Source organism: Phalangium opilio, unplaced genomic scaffold (genome assembly GCF_054372755.1).
Source record: "Phalangium opilio isolate 3A_F unplaced genomic scaffold, DU_Popi_V2 ptg000540l_1, whole genome shotgun sequence".
Taxonomy (NCBI): Eukaryota; Metazoa; Arthropoda; class Arachnida; order Opiliones; family Phalangiidae; genus Phalangium; species Phalangium opilio.
The window spans coordinates 731,720-746,702 of record NW_028324244.1 but is presented as its reverse complement, the minus strand read 5'-3'; the positions used below and the strand labels follow the sequence as shown (position 1 = coordinate 746,702).

The 14,983-nt window shown below is 39.4% G+C and overlaps 1 protein-coding gene and 1 long non-coding RNA gene across 4 annotated transcripts in view; one reads left to right on the top strand and one right to left on the bottom strand.

Moving 5' to 3' along the window:
* Positions 1 to 14,983, top strand: part of LOC149588522 (tyrosine-protein phosphatase 69D-like) — a 318,777-nt gene that overhangs the window by 39,845 nt on the left and 263,949 nt on the right. The gene's annotated exons all lie outside the window — the stretch shown is intronic.
* On the bottom strand, positions 11,194 to 11,965 carry LOC149588523 (uncharacterized). The gene is made up of 3 exons (XR_016379947.1): positions 11,841 to 11,965; positions 11,408 to 11,552; positions 11,194 to 11,332 (listed from the first exon to the last, which is right to left on the bottom strand). It is a non-coding gene; the product is annotated as an uncharacterized LOC149588523 (long non-coding RNA).

The window sequence follows — 14,983 nt, the reverse complement described above, 5'->3', positions numbered from 1 at the left end:
ATTTCTTATAAGTTATAACACTTCGATTCCTTACTTGGGCAACGTTTTACTACAACGCTTCTCAAAGTAAATACCAGCGTTCAAAAACATATTGGCTCGCCTTGACCCCTGGTTCAACCTGACGCTGAAACAGATCTTTATTCCTTTTTTCTTCCCAAAAAAAATCCTTTTTTTTTTTTCGGTTGAGTCTCGGGAAGGAATTGGGTGGGAATACCGAAAGTTGGATGCCTTCCTTTGGGGGGGGGGGGGGTGCAAGCATCATTGGAGGTTATGGTGATCGATGATTGGACGGATCAACAAAAGAGGGCGCGAGAGCGCGTGCTATGGCGAAGGAATGGGGAGAGGAGAGTTCAATCTTTCGGGGACATCTCGTATATACGGTTAGATAGCTTGTTTATTCGCCACAACGTGCATTATTGTGTACCAGAAAAGATAGAACAAGCATTTGCTCCCCATCCTCCTACGCCTCGACCATCTTTCTTGGCGGTTCCATTCCATCGCCGTATCAGACAATCTATGATACTTTGCTGGAAGTATATTGGGTATCAGTGTCACCTGGGATTGCCTAGTACGGGTGCGGAAGGGTGCGTTTTGTTTTCGTAGTTATGTTGGATTGTTTTGAGGTGAAGATAGGTGTAGAGGCGTAACGACAGAAATCGTGACTTGAATTGGATGAGAGAAATAAATGACAAATATTTCCAAGTTTGTTTAAAAGTTATTTTAAATAAACATTAAGAACTTTAAAGTGAAACATTTGTTCGAAGTGAAGGTGCAATAGAGAGATTTCAGTCACACCCTCCTAAATCTTTAGTCTTAATCACGGTTTTGGGCTTTGGCAGCCATATTGGTGGTTTTCAGCGCCTCTCATAACGCATTGAACCCACCAATATGGCCGTGTAAAATTATCTAAGCTCTTCCTTCCCCCAACGAAAGTTTTTAAGGGTTAGGATGGAGTCAAATTGTTATTTTGCTTAATTACACCGCTCCTGATTGTTGTTACGCCATGTAATTAGGTATCATTGAAAAGTTAAGAAGTGTACCTCTTTCGTACTCGAAGGATTTCACCGTATCTCTTATAGAACCAGAGTCACGACACTCAAAAAATGTAGGTGTGCAGGATGAGGACGAAAAATTCGGGACAAACATTTTATGTTTTCCATCTTCGCTATGATATCGTCTCGCGTATAAAATTTTCATTCTCTTAAACGATTTTTTCCCTTGTGTGGTGGGGTAAGGATGAAGGGAAGAGGATATTTTTCCTTTTCGTTGATACCCGTAAAAACGTTTTTAAAGGCGTAATTTTGTTCTTTTTGGACCCCTTTTTTTAGTCTTTGTTCTTCTCTGAAGTGTAATTTTATCGGACACTTTAATGCTTTTTATGGATTTTTTTCTTTTTCTTTTTGCCTCTGTGTGTGTGTTCCAACAGCGAGCAAACTTCCGTTAGGACGTCCGTATCTTTTTGTAGAATTTGGGATTTTTCGTTACCCATATCCCCTAGATTTATCAAGGGCTATACGCTTTTTTGAAACATTAGTGAATGAAGATATTGATTTAAGCCTCTGCTTACCAAAAAAAGAAAAGAAAAGGAAGACATTTTTTTATTTTTTATTTTTAGTTAGGCTTAGTGAAAAATTGATATTAAAGCTAGATGGGCGGACCTAAACCCTTAAAGGGGTTTCCTTGATTAAAAAAGGAAGAAATATGTTATTGTAGAAAGATTTTCTCGGTTAATCTTGTTATACTATCGAGGAAAAGAGATGAGAGATTCTGTTTAAACATTGGATCTTTCTTTTTTTCTTTCTTGAAAAGAATTCGGACAAATATTAGAAGTTTGCTTGCTTTTTTTCGCAGCGTCATGATATATCTTCTAAGCTAAGGTTTATTGGATTTGGCACACTTTTAATTATGAACTTTTACAAATACGTTAAAGAGAAATGTATTTCTTGGCAAACGTATCTTTTACTTAAGCTCGGATATTAAATGAAAAGCTTAACAGCGAAAGTTGTAAGCTTAACTCTCTCTTTTCTCTGTAAGATGTAATTGAATCTTTTCTTCTTCTTTGGACGCGTGTGTGTGTGTGTGTGTTTGACAAAGGCTTAACTGATAAAAGAGAACAAAAGGGAGGCCAGACGTGAACGCTAATCTCTCGCTTGTATACCGATCTGACACCCATAAAAAGTAACGCGAAAGATTCCCCCTCCCGATCTGTAATGGGAAATGAAAAGAAAACGTTCTATTTGATCATCGTTGTCGCGTTGGCGTATTTTCACCTTCTATGATTGTGATCGGCTAGTAATTGGAATTGGCAAACTCCTTTTTGGATAACGGGGCATGCAGCATCTTTCTTCTAAAAAGAACCAGCCTGCACACGAGGTCTTGTTTTATTTTTCTCGTCTTGTTTGTATAGATTCTTGCGTTAAAGATCGACTCTTGATTACTTCTTACGGGTAACACCCTTAGACTACTGCTTTTCCAGGGACTTAGACCTTCACTCTCAGATAAGAAACGGAAAAATTCCCCAGTCTAGTAAGGATAAAAGATAGTATGGTTGAACTGCGAGTTCCGAAGGCTTTGAACTCAATGCACTGTCAAAGCTGAACTCTTTTGAAGTCAGGTGTACACAGAGATCCAAAGCGTCTACCCTCTCGCTTAACAGGCACGTAAAAAAATTCGCCGCGGGTTTATTTTGAAAACTAGTTTTCAGTTTCTTCGGGCAGTGAGTGTCGAGATGGCGCCACCTCGTTAGCGCCTTTTCTTTAGACATAGCCACACTCGATCGTGTCTTGCTGGTGCGTGATCGAGTGAGCTACGCTTTAGAAGAAGAAAGTTTTTGGATTCTTGTTGCGATATTTGTCATTCATTTTGGATGTTCGTCTATTGGTTCAAGGGTGACCATAAATGCGTCGCACGTCGGAACAGGAAATGAACGTACCGACGCGTACATAACGAAATTGTCGAGGTGACCAACGGGAACGTAAGGTTTTTACTTTACTAGTCTGAATGGACCTTAATGGTAACACCCCAACATTTCCAACTATCTTATGATCGAATAACTAGCTGGCATGCCCAGAATTCTACAGAAAGAAAAATAACTAAGCTCCGTTCCTTTTTATATCTAACTCTTGCTCGATCCTGCATGGTATCGCTAACCCGGTTCCCTTTTTTCTTTTTGGGGGAGCTTTGCCTCTTCCACAGACCCTATATGAGGGAACCTTTTAGTCGAGGAAGAGTTGCCATTGGATAAGAATAACCCCAACCCTCGGGACACCCGACCAGGTCCGAGAGAAAGATTAGCGAAGGAAAATGCTCGCTCCCTCTTTTTTCCTTAGTTTCTTTCTAGATCTCTTTTATTTCTTTCTCTTGTCCTTGTTCTCTGGTGTATTCATTGTTTATAATGTTATTTTTATTGAGTACGACTGTAGTATATAGGAAGAGAACAAGAAATGCAAGGGTTAAAAGGATATATACACTGTTTAGACAAAGCATCATTTGTTTTGTAATTGTTTACTTTTGTATTCCGTTTCCATTCCTTTAAAGTTTATTCGCTTGTTTATTTTATAAAACCCCCTTTGTGTATTTAGAAATAGGGAATTCGGTCTTCCCAACTTAATACACCGCCTTAAACTAGGTTCCGCTGGCTATAGCGATATATTTTTAAAGGGAATACATACAGCTCCTATAGGAATTATTGTGTAATATCCATTTTCTCAACGGATGGGAAGAGATAGACTTATCATTACGTATGACAAATTTTACCTCGCGAATAATCTATCTCGTTGCACCAAGAGGAGCAGAAACTTTGTAAATAGTGACCGGCTCTGAATTTCGAGAAATTAGTTCCCGTTGTTCACGTGACCGTGTTGTCTGCTTAAAATTTACCTCTATTACGTCAACGGTCAACCCTTTGCCCCCACCAAAATTAAGCAGCCGACTAATTTAACCAATAAAAGGCGTCGCTGCTTAGCCAATCAACAAAAACCGGATCTAGTTACTCCAAAACCGTGGCCGGGCTCTTCAAAAGCCTTGTGAAAGCCTAGACTTTCTGCTTCCCTTGGTACATTCTCTTTGGTTGCACGTGCGCGCTTAAGAACTCGCGTTGCTAACACTAATAACCAATGAAAAATACGTCAGCATTATCAAGCCCACAAAACCCTTGAAGAAATTGTTTGGGGTATTTGAGCACTATGATTCCTGTTAGTTGTATGCGTTCCAGTGATTTTAGATCAGATTAAATGATGTTGTCCCTGTAATAAGACTTTGAAATTGTAAATACGCGGTAATGCTATCGTGTTTACAACATCGAAATTGAGTTCTCCCAGAAAATAGGCTTAAATACTTCCCAAATATAGATGCGTATTGATGATTCAGTCCAGGAGTGTAGTTACTTTGGGGGTTTAATGAAGCGGACGCCCGTTTCTGTGTCGTTCCAATATAGTAGATACCCGTGCACTATAGGCTAATTCTGAGTAATCTTTAATTCAATTTTTCCCCCCGCTATACGTAACTTATTAAGTATAGACTTCTTGGTTAGGGTTATATTGGTTGACGGACGCGAGGTACATAGTCACGTGTCCCTTAACTCTCCTAGGATTGGTTAACGGCTATCGGGACTAGCTTTTGAAGCCCATCGTATTAACCCGGGGGGGGGGGCTTGATTATATTGAGTGAAAACTAGATTACGACGGAGTCGTCGCCTAAAGTGCTTCGTAATTAGAGGGAGGTAGCGCCTTTAATCGAGATAAAACTGCCGCCGAAACCTTCCTACCATCCTCTCTGCAGTGCACCGTAGGACATAGTACACTAGATACCAGGGCGTACAAATAGTCTATATTCGTATAGACCCCAAAAAGGGTTAAGTCCAGCTATAGGAGATTGGCGTCGTTTTGCAAAAGATATAATAGCATAAGTGAATAATCCTCTGTAAGTGTCCATCATTAATTCTTTGGTGGAACGACTCCTGCCCCCTTCTTTTGCGTTAGCTTAGCGTCTGGCGCCGAAAATCCATGAGAAATGTTTCTTTTCCTATTAGGGTAGCGTTGAATGGTTTTACTTCGAGTTACGGACTTCTTATACGAGGGAGGAAGGGGTTATATTTATAGTCAGGGACTGTCGTTTTATAACCGATAAGTCTCTAGGAAGGAATCCCCCGGAACGGACCGTGTATAACGCGGTCTAACTTGAAACTTTGGGAGAATGCTAGCCGTGGATAATGTTATTTTCTTAGGAAGTTTTCCATGGCAATGCACGAGATTTCATGTGCTTTTCGCTAAATTTTGGCATTATCATACGTGCGTTCCGTTTAAGTATACATTTTACCATTATACATACATATAGGAAAGTTTCGGCAATTTCTAGTTTGCAGTTTGATCCCGTTCTCGGAATGGCCATCTCTTTTTGACCGCCAATTTGTAGTTTTGTACGATTGGTCAGTTAACGGTCGGTATTCCGAAAGACCGAAATTGGATACAATCTATATTCCTTTCTCTCTAACGGAGTAATTTTACTTTGCACTAAATTCTAGGACTCGCGCGAAATGATACCTTGTTGTATTCCTTAAGGAAGAGAAAGTAGATCGTGCAAACTGCGATAGGGATGACACTTAGCTAAAGAGAGGGGGAATAAATGCGGCAATAAACAAAGGAGACTTATATAAGACTTGCCAGCACCGAGTCGTATACATTTCTTTTCCTCCCTTCCCAATTGCTATAGTCTTTCCGGGCCCTGTCTGTCCATTCTGCGTGGACATCGCGTCTCTCTCTAGGCTCCGCAGACCTTTATAATATCCCATTTCATGTCTAAATTGCAATTCGGTTTCTTCCCAAGATGCAACCTTAAAATGCTTCAAATCACCTTAAAAAACGTCAGATACAAGGCCATAGTTAGGTTGCAATTTAATATAGAGTTACAGTGACAGTTGACTTTGAACAAATTGCAATTTCTGGATGAAATGCGCTGCTTTTCGTTTCGTATTCCGTCGATGAATAGTTTAGAAGTTGAAACAATGATATTTAACCAATATACTCTCTCGTTTCCGGTTTATTCGCTCTCTACCATGGACCAACGTGATACGAGACCCTGTAAAAAAGGGCAGCTGTGGTCGTAAAAAATGTCTCCCCTTCTTTAACCTTCCCCTATCAAACGACCCTATTGTTTTAGTTTAAGCTCCTCAATGCTTTCCACCATTCACCCCTCACGAAGTCGAAATCATCCCCACGCGCGCTCTTTTCTTGAGAGGGCAGGCAGCACGCGGCTTTTCCCGCCTTTTTAGACGATCTGGAAAATGGCAGATGTCGGCGATAGTTTTACCCAAGGTTCCTCGTTGTCGAATTCTCTTTTTCTTGGGCTAATATACAATTTAGGGTTTTTGGGGCGTGACTGGTCGAGAGGCCAAGTACTCGAGGAGAGACGCCACGGTCGGTCGTGGATGATGGGGGATATGTTGTCCATTGCCCGCCACTTTTTGGAAACAATTTTTCGGTTTATTCCTTCTTTTGGTGCTAGAAAAGCATTCTTGGATCAAGTTCAGTTTTGCCATGAAGAGAGACGTATACGTGACTCTTTGGGATATGGTATGTTCAGAGAACGGAAAGGTTTACTTCATGGTTACGAATTTCGGTTACCGCTTTGGGAAGTATTTCTCGAACCCCGCACGTTTATTCGAATTCAATGGATTTTCTCGAACACATTTTAACGATAGCATCGATTAATGTCTCGATTCTCTGAGGGGGCGAGATCTTTTTCCCCATTCCATTTGGTCCTTTTTGTTTTAGGAGACTTAAGAGGAGAGCTAAGATTTTACTCCCCTCGCTTCCGCCTCGATTTCCTTTTATTCTTTTGGGTGCCCCTCATTGCATTCACTCTCCTCTATATCTCGGAGCCCGGGCCCTGACTCAGCCCTTTTAGCCCTGGCTGCCCCGATCTCTCTAGTCTCCCTCCTCCACCAAAAAGCTTCATTTGCGAAGAGAACTCTGAATTTATCCCGCATCTCATCTCGACCTTATCCATGCAGCTACCGTGTTTACGATCCGTAGTATATGGACCTATTGCCCCCTAAACCCACCCCCACCCCCGACCTCGTTTTTGTTCTAGCCAAGGCTTAAATGACCTCCGATCGAATTTAATGGGGACGAATTCCCCTTTCTCCATTCTGGATTGATTTAAGCCTTTTTGCTTGGATATTTTTTTTTTGTGGGGGAAGATTTGGATCAATGATACTAGTAACTCTTTGTTCTTACAACCAACAGACCTTGCTTAACCTTACTAGCTTACTCAACTGCGCAACTATTTTAAGAGAGATCTAATTGTTTTAACTGATGGACTTGTTCTTCTTTGGGAAATCATAATAGGGACTTTGGCTTCTGTAACCGCCCCCCCCCTGTCGACGTAATTCTGGTACACAAGCTTATTTTGTAAGAATCTAAACTATTTTAACCCCAAATTACGTTAAGTTTCCTTTTTACGAGTATAAGAAGCTACTATAGCAAAGGCCACAAGGGAATTCTATTTTTGCAAGGCCCCATCTTCTTGGGTAAATGTTAGGCACGTGTTGATAAGATTGCAAAATTTAAAGTATAACTTTTTCAACCCTTATCGTAAATTTTAAAGAAGATGAAAAATATTTCTTCGTAGCAATTTCGCGTACGTCTAAAACTCTCTCCCTCGCTTACTTGAAACTGTAATAAATTTTGGGGAATTATATATAAATTTTACGAAATTGTATGGAAAATGGTTGCATGTTTTTTTACTTCCTCAGGCAGTTTAACTCTCATTTCTTTAATAAAACCGTATGCAAGGACGTTTAAATTTAAATTCTCATTTTGGATTGGACAACCGTGCCACGCATAAATGTACTCGCGCTTTTCTCTCGTTGGTCTTAAATTTAACGTGGCCCGAAGCGTTTAATAGAATTCTAACGTTACTACATTTACACCCAAGTTCCTCGACCGTCTATATATCTTTGCTTAAAGCGAATCTTGAACGCCTCCGTCCGTAAGAGTGTTTTCTCTCTCTATTCTCATCATCATCTTCAAGTGAAGAGAGCGTTAAATTTTTGAGACGGACTATTTTAATATAAGAAACCTTCAAGTTACTGTCTGTGGATCATTTACTCGAAAATGACAGGGGAGACAGGCACGGTTTATTTAGCTCGAGAATGAAGTCGAAAAGGCTCGTGAGATAATATTGATGAAATGGACATAAGCCTAGCGCGAGAAAGAGAGAGAGAGAGCTTTTATTCAGTTTCCTTACGCTAGAGAATCAGAGGTGTCGGATATTTGTTAAATTCAGTTGGTGCAATTTCTGAATGATTTAAATTATAACTAAATTTAAGAGTGGTTAGTATGATTTCTATTGGCTGGGGTAACGTATTCTAAAATTAAGGGTTTAATAGTTGCATTGAGCAAATGTCCATCCCCGGATAGGGGGTGCCATCAGTTTTGAGTTTTCTGTTGAATAAGAGAACCTATACTGTATAAGTCTCGTATTACTTTATTTTGGCCCTTCAAAGTCAAACTAGGCGGAATTTTCTACACACATCTCACTTGGAAAAGTGTTCGTACTGTACTTGTGTGTGAAGTGTTGTTATAGGGGAGTGAGTCCCTTTTCAATCTTTATTCTTCTTCATCTTCTTCCAACACTGCCTTTAAATTTGATAAGAAACGTTTGTAAATTTTTTAACTTCACTTTTTCGCACCAACCTTTATCAGGTTCTGGGTACTTTTAGAGCGAAAGGTTTTGAATTTCTATTGTTAAAAAGACTTGACTGATATTGAAACTTAGTATTGAAAATGTTGACACGGTTTTGAGTAGTTTAGTAACTCAATATCAGGCTATCATTTATTGATTTGAAGGAATATGAATTTTTGAAGTCCGCGTTCAGTTTAATTTGATTAATTACTCGAGCTCTGATTGTTGTAACCCCAAGTATTGAGGATCCTTTGAAATGGGGAGAAACAGGACTTAAACATAGTCAAAACTATCTATTATAGAACCAGAGTTCTTGCAACCCAAAACAAACCTATAACCTCTGACAGTTTTAGTATTTAGTATTGGCTCAGGGTAACTTTCCACTTCCTCAGTTCTTGTCGTAATCCTGTTTTACCCTTAAAGTTGTTTAGTCTACTTCCGCGTGCAGTTTCGGTATCTTATCCCCCTCCCCCCAAAACTGGGGGTTGGAGTTTAGCTCAGCTGTTACGTACAGGAAATTGGGAAAAGTTGTGTCTATTTTGAGTCGTCGTAGTGTTCCATTTCCCCGGTCCGGTCTGGTTTTGGTAAATCCTAAGCCTTGGTCGTTATCAAGCACGGTAGTAGGTATTCGCTATTCACGCTGCTGCTAAAACCCAGGGGCCATGTGTTCCCCTCTGAACTTGCTTCCTCCTCCTACCCCGCGTTGCTTGCACTCCCGGTCTGTAGCCAAGGCACTTCATTCCTATTTCGGAGTAAATGTTTGCTTCCACTCTTCTGTCTCCGTTTGGCAAAAGGATATATAGTACTTTAGGTTTAGGGAAAACTGGGTTAAGGCTTACGTACGTAAGCCCTCGCTATCTGGTTTTGCGTTGTTTTTCTTGCCCCCACTGTTCTACAACGAGCCAGGAGTCAGAGAGCGCGAAGAGTCACCATCTGAAACATTTCATTCCCGATTGTGAGGTTGCGACGAGTCTGTACCACTTCAAGACTGAAGAGTTTTGTTGGTACTATAGTCATATATTTCTGGGAATGTATTCAAATAGTTGGCTGAAAATTCATTCGGATTTTTTCTTTATATTCTGTGTTTCAAGTAGGAATTGTAAAACTTTGTTGAACCCTTTTCTTCAATTTAAGAATATCAAGTCTGTTACAATCTTAGTTGGTCATCAGGTTTCAACGTTTTATCATGGTATTTTGAGGCATTCTAAATTTGAAATTTAGTATACGCCAATACGGAAATTTTTAAGGGTTTTTACTTGAACCTTTCGCTACTTACTGGTCGTATTCTTGGGCGCTAGGTTAAATTTTTCCTTCTCGAATTGAATCCTCCATGCACTTTTGGTTTTCTTGGTTTGCCCTTGCTACGCCTCACGATTCAGCTATTTCAAGTCCCACACGAAATGTCTTTAATCTTTCTAACCTTTGAACCTCGGTTCCTCCCTGACTGCCTTCCCTGAAACTTTCAACCTGGTGCATGCGCCCGGTTTAGTGCTGTTTCTTCCTCCAAAAGTTTTAAAAAAGCGAATAGCCTGTGGCATCATCTCAACGGAGCAGCTGCGGTTTAGAGACGTTTCGTCAGTTCGCATCTTTCAGTTTTCCCACGCCCCCCCCTTAACGCAAATGAGATAAAATAACATACACGCGCGTAGCATCCTTGGGTCTATACTCTCTCTTGTCTCTTCTCTCCATCCTCATCCCTGGAAAATTTTCCTTTCCTTTTCACCTTGATAGTCATTTTAATCCCCGCGGGGGACAAGTAACTCCAAGTTCGTCTCAGAAAGTATACCGCATCTAGCAAGAACAATATTAGTTAACAGGGTGCTCTACAGGGGAACGACGATCCAGGGGGACTCTGATGTATATATATTTGGGACGTATATAGGATAGGACCGGTGCTGTATGTGCAAGGGGTAGAAAGTCATTAGGCCCGGTATCCTTTATTGAAGACTCTATAATGGGCTCTCTACGAATCATAATTAGTCGTCTCGTATAAACTTTACACTCACTGACACCGTTCCTTGTTTAAAATTTATCCCAGTTCGGTTACGTGGTGGCAACTCTTCGCTAATGAATGAAGTCCATTACCTGAAGTATAATAACGTATTTCGAACTAATTTGGACCAATTATCAATTCACAAATGAATTAATTTTATTTAAACAATTGCTATGAATGTTTTACATCAAATTATGTATTTTTGTCTTGGGGAATATTCTATTTTAGATCTTTTATATAGCCTCGTTGGATTTGAAATAATATATATAGGGTATACAAATAGCCTGATAGGTTCAATCGCTAAAACGGGTATCCCTAGTTCGCGGTATTTGTTTCATTTTGACTTATTTGATGGGCAAACTAAAAGGGAATAACGTGCTTTGACCGGGCTAAGACTAGCGTAAGTGATCATCCCTAATTGATTTTCTCGCCTAATTATCGACCCGTTGAAGGAACCCCGGCGTTGAAACGACTATAATAACAACCAACAAGTTTGGAGTCTTGCTGTAAAATTAAGAAAAAAATGTAAAGTTCATTAAGGGTTCGTACTAACCTGCAGGAGAGAACCTGGAAATATTAGAGAAATTAATTATTGACTAGGAATTCAGGGAAAACTACGGGAATTACTCTTGCTGTTATTAGGTGGACTTGCACCTGAAATGACAGGGAAATATATGGAGGGGGACCTGAAAATTTCAGGGAAATCGGTTTTCCAAAAGTTGTACGAACCCTGATTATATATTTTCCCCATCGGTTGTTGATCCTTGAGTTTTGACACGTTCAAGACGAAGAAAATTGATTTAGGAATTGAAATTCCGCCTTCCCCCATATGATCCCTATGTTTCGTTCGTGCTTATCCACCGCGAAATAGACTCTGTCAAAACATATAAGAGCCCTAATTAAATGGTTAAATTTCTTTGTTTTACGCATTTAAATTTGAGAAGACAGTTTCCAGAAACAAAAGGCACGTTACCGAACCCTGTTAACGAAACACACTATAATCTCAAATAAGAAATTAATCAAGTTTGATTGAAAATTAGTTCGAGAGAGCGGAAGTGACGTCCTAATACATCATAAAGAGTAATTAATCGGGTGTTTGCTATTTGCTTCCTATATATATATATGTTTATACACATATACATCCTCCTCCATTTTCTGTTACCTGACTGTGAGAGAAGGGATGTAACAGGGTCCAATATACGTTGGAAGTCGCTGTACAGTTGGTATAGCATCGCACGTGGCCCTGATGTAGATTGTATAATAAAGTTAGGGTGAATCTCGCCTTGGATACCATTGCATTCTCCGGGATGGCACCACAACAGAGACTAGGCACCTAATTCTCTCAACGGAATTAGAATGGGAAGAGAGAGATTAGAGAAAGGACACCCTCGTCCCTCGCTCCCAAAACTGTCCTCCATCCACTTTCTGACAAATGAAACTGCTACTCTTGTAAGGTTTGTGTTATCTTTTCTTAAGCCAATTCGCTCAAAGGCTGTAGGCTGCCCTGCAATATTGCCGCTATTGGACTTGGGTTACTTTTACCCTTGCTTTTATTAGTTCAGAATGGCAGGATATTTGTACAGCAGACGCGGCTGCATGCCGGGATGGGATTGGTTGCGGCGGGTGAAATCCTATGAATATAAATGAAGGAAACACTCAGCCTCTTTAATTATAATTACGATGCGAGCAGCACCAACGACAGGGGTGGACAGATTTTTCTAAAAAGGAAATTTTGTAGCGGAGTTGTTGCTATAAAAGCAGGAAATAAGCTAAAGCCTTTATATTTTATTGATTTTTTTTTATTATTTTAATTTTTACAAAGAGTGAAATATTGGGCGTAAAATGAACTTATCAATTTTTGATGAATCGGGTTTTAATGGTGTTGGAGCTAGTTTACATTGTTAGATTTAAGGCCTTTTCAGGCGGTATAACTTTTTGACTCGTTTAGATGAGTCAACTTGAGTTGAGTGAGCTATAGCTGGGAACAGAAGTTGGTTACACAATTTGAATCATCAAATTATAAATTTATCGTTGAATTATTTCTACTGATTCAAGGTTTTGACCCAACTAGTTGAATTATGAAAATATTATTTTATTTTAAAAGGAAATTGACTCGTCTTGAATTTTCATGATATATAAAGCTAAATATTTCGTAAAATTCTGCATTCATTGAACACATTTTTTCTTTCTGCTTTTTCCAAATGTTAAATGAACCCTGCTTTTGTTGACCGGTAACCTCGACTATAGGTCAAAGTTACAACCCCCTTTTTTATGGTCGAAGTTGTCAGTATGTTCGGCTCTGATTTATGCACGTTAGGATGGAGTTTGATTAATATAACATGTACTATTTAGAAATAGAAACTTTGTTGGAAGTAAGGTTTCGCATTGCACTTTTCGAATTCGTCTGATTTTTATCCGACTCTTAGTAGCACTAAAAGCTTTCATTCTAATGAATTCTGTGATTTATTTTTTCTAATACCTAAAACATGTCATTTCTAGAGTACAATAGACGCTAGGCTTAGCTCCGTTGAAAGTTAATACAGTAAGGGGAGTGGTTTTTCAGTATTGAATACTGTATTTGAAATGGATAACTGGGAAGAGATCGAGGACACGCGATCAAAAGGGGTTTCTCGTTTCGCCATTAATTGAAGAGAAAGGGTGGGGGACGTAAGGATGCGACGTCGACATGGATGGGATAGTCCGGAAGAAGAAAACACCAAAACGGAAGCACTTCCGCAAACGGTATTCCGGTTTAGTGCAACCGTTGTTATGTCGGTGCTTCTTTCCGTATACCGCCCCTGACTGTGTATAACTTTTGACGGTATGGGTGCTGATATTTCCTTTGTTCTTACGGTTTTTCAAACCCCACAAAAAAATTTAGTTTCAAATGATTTTCAAATGGAACGCGTTGTCATTGTGCTCTGATACATCCCCGTGTTAATTTATGTTTGCGGGTTTTGTGGGTATACCGGGCTTGAGAAATTAATATACCTCACTCCTCTGACGTCTTTCTAACTGCGCATTCATTGGTTGATAGTATCGATAGTTCCCAGGCGCGTGCGCAAGGTTCAACGCTCTTCCTACAAAATCCTCATAAATACGTTGAGGGGAAAGATGAGCACACAATGCTTCCTATTTTCCGTATGTATTCCAAACCAAACCAAAACAATTTTCGATTCTGAAAAAAAGGAAAAAACGCTATCAATGCTTCATCAACGTGTTTTTGTCAAGGACTATTTTTAGTCTTGATCCTTAAAAGAAATCATTGACGCGAATACTGGACCAATATTCCCACTCAGGCCGAGCTATACAAACAACATAGAACGATTTTCTTTCGAAGAAAAAAAAAGTAAGCGGAGAGTTGGGTTTTGGATTCGAGAATAGAAAAAGAGAAAATCGATTTGAAAGGTTCCCTCCAAAAAAATATAGAGGAGAAAAAAAGGAGCCGTAATCGCCCCCTTTGGCAAGGTCAAATCGATTAATCGGTTAATCGATTTGAAACGTATGGTAGCCTACTTTTCTAAGCGCCGAACTTGTACCCGGCTTACCAACGGATTTCTCTGGTAGTCAGGGATTATTTTTTTCTCTCAATGCATCTCCAATTTCTGTCCATCGATGTCGAGGAGTGAACCACAAAAGGGGAACAAAATGCTTGACGTAGTGATTTAGTTTTAAATAAGTCACGCAAATTTCAAGAGGTCATTATTACTTTTTCTCATTAATAACGTTGGTTCTTGTTAAACAAGTCGAAAAAACACTGCGCTTCTCTGTTAGGCCTAAACTGAAGTAGGTCTAAATTTCAGTTCGAGTGTCAATTTCACTTCAGTAATATTTCAACTTGAAGGGCAAAAATAGACTTCTTCAAATCGAAAAAGTTTTTTCTTTTATTATTATTTTTTTTGGAAATTTTAGATTTTTACGCCCTAGATATTTGCTCGTCATCTGACAACGAAGTTTCTAAAATTTTCCTTTTTGGAAGTCTTCGTTTCTTTTGGTATAAATGAAATGCTCGAGGACACAAACAATATTTTTGCAAGAATACATACAGATAATAGGAATAATTGCGTAACCGAACGTTTTCTCAATTTATCTAGGTCTATTTTGCGTTAAGTGCTTGACTAATCATTCACAAAATCCGCCTAGAAATTAACGTTCGCAATGATTCCAACTAACCGTATGTATTCCTGATTTTTTTTTTGCTGAAATATCTCTAAATGTATGGAACGAACCATCGAGTTCAGTTTTTGAAATTTTAAAAAAGTCTTAGTCTCAATCCATTATCAGCTTGAATGGAATTTCTCTTCT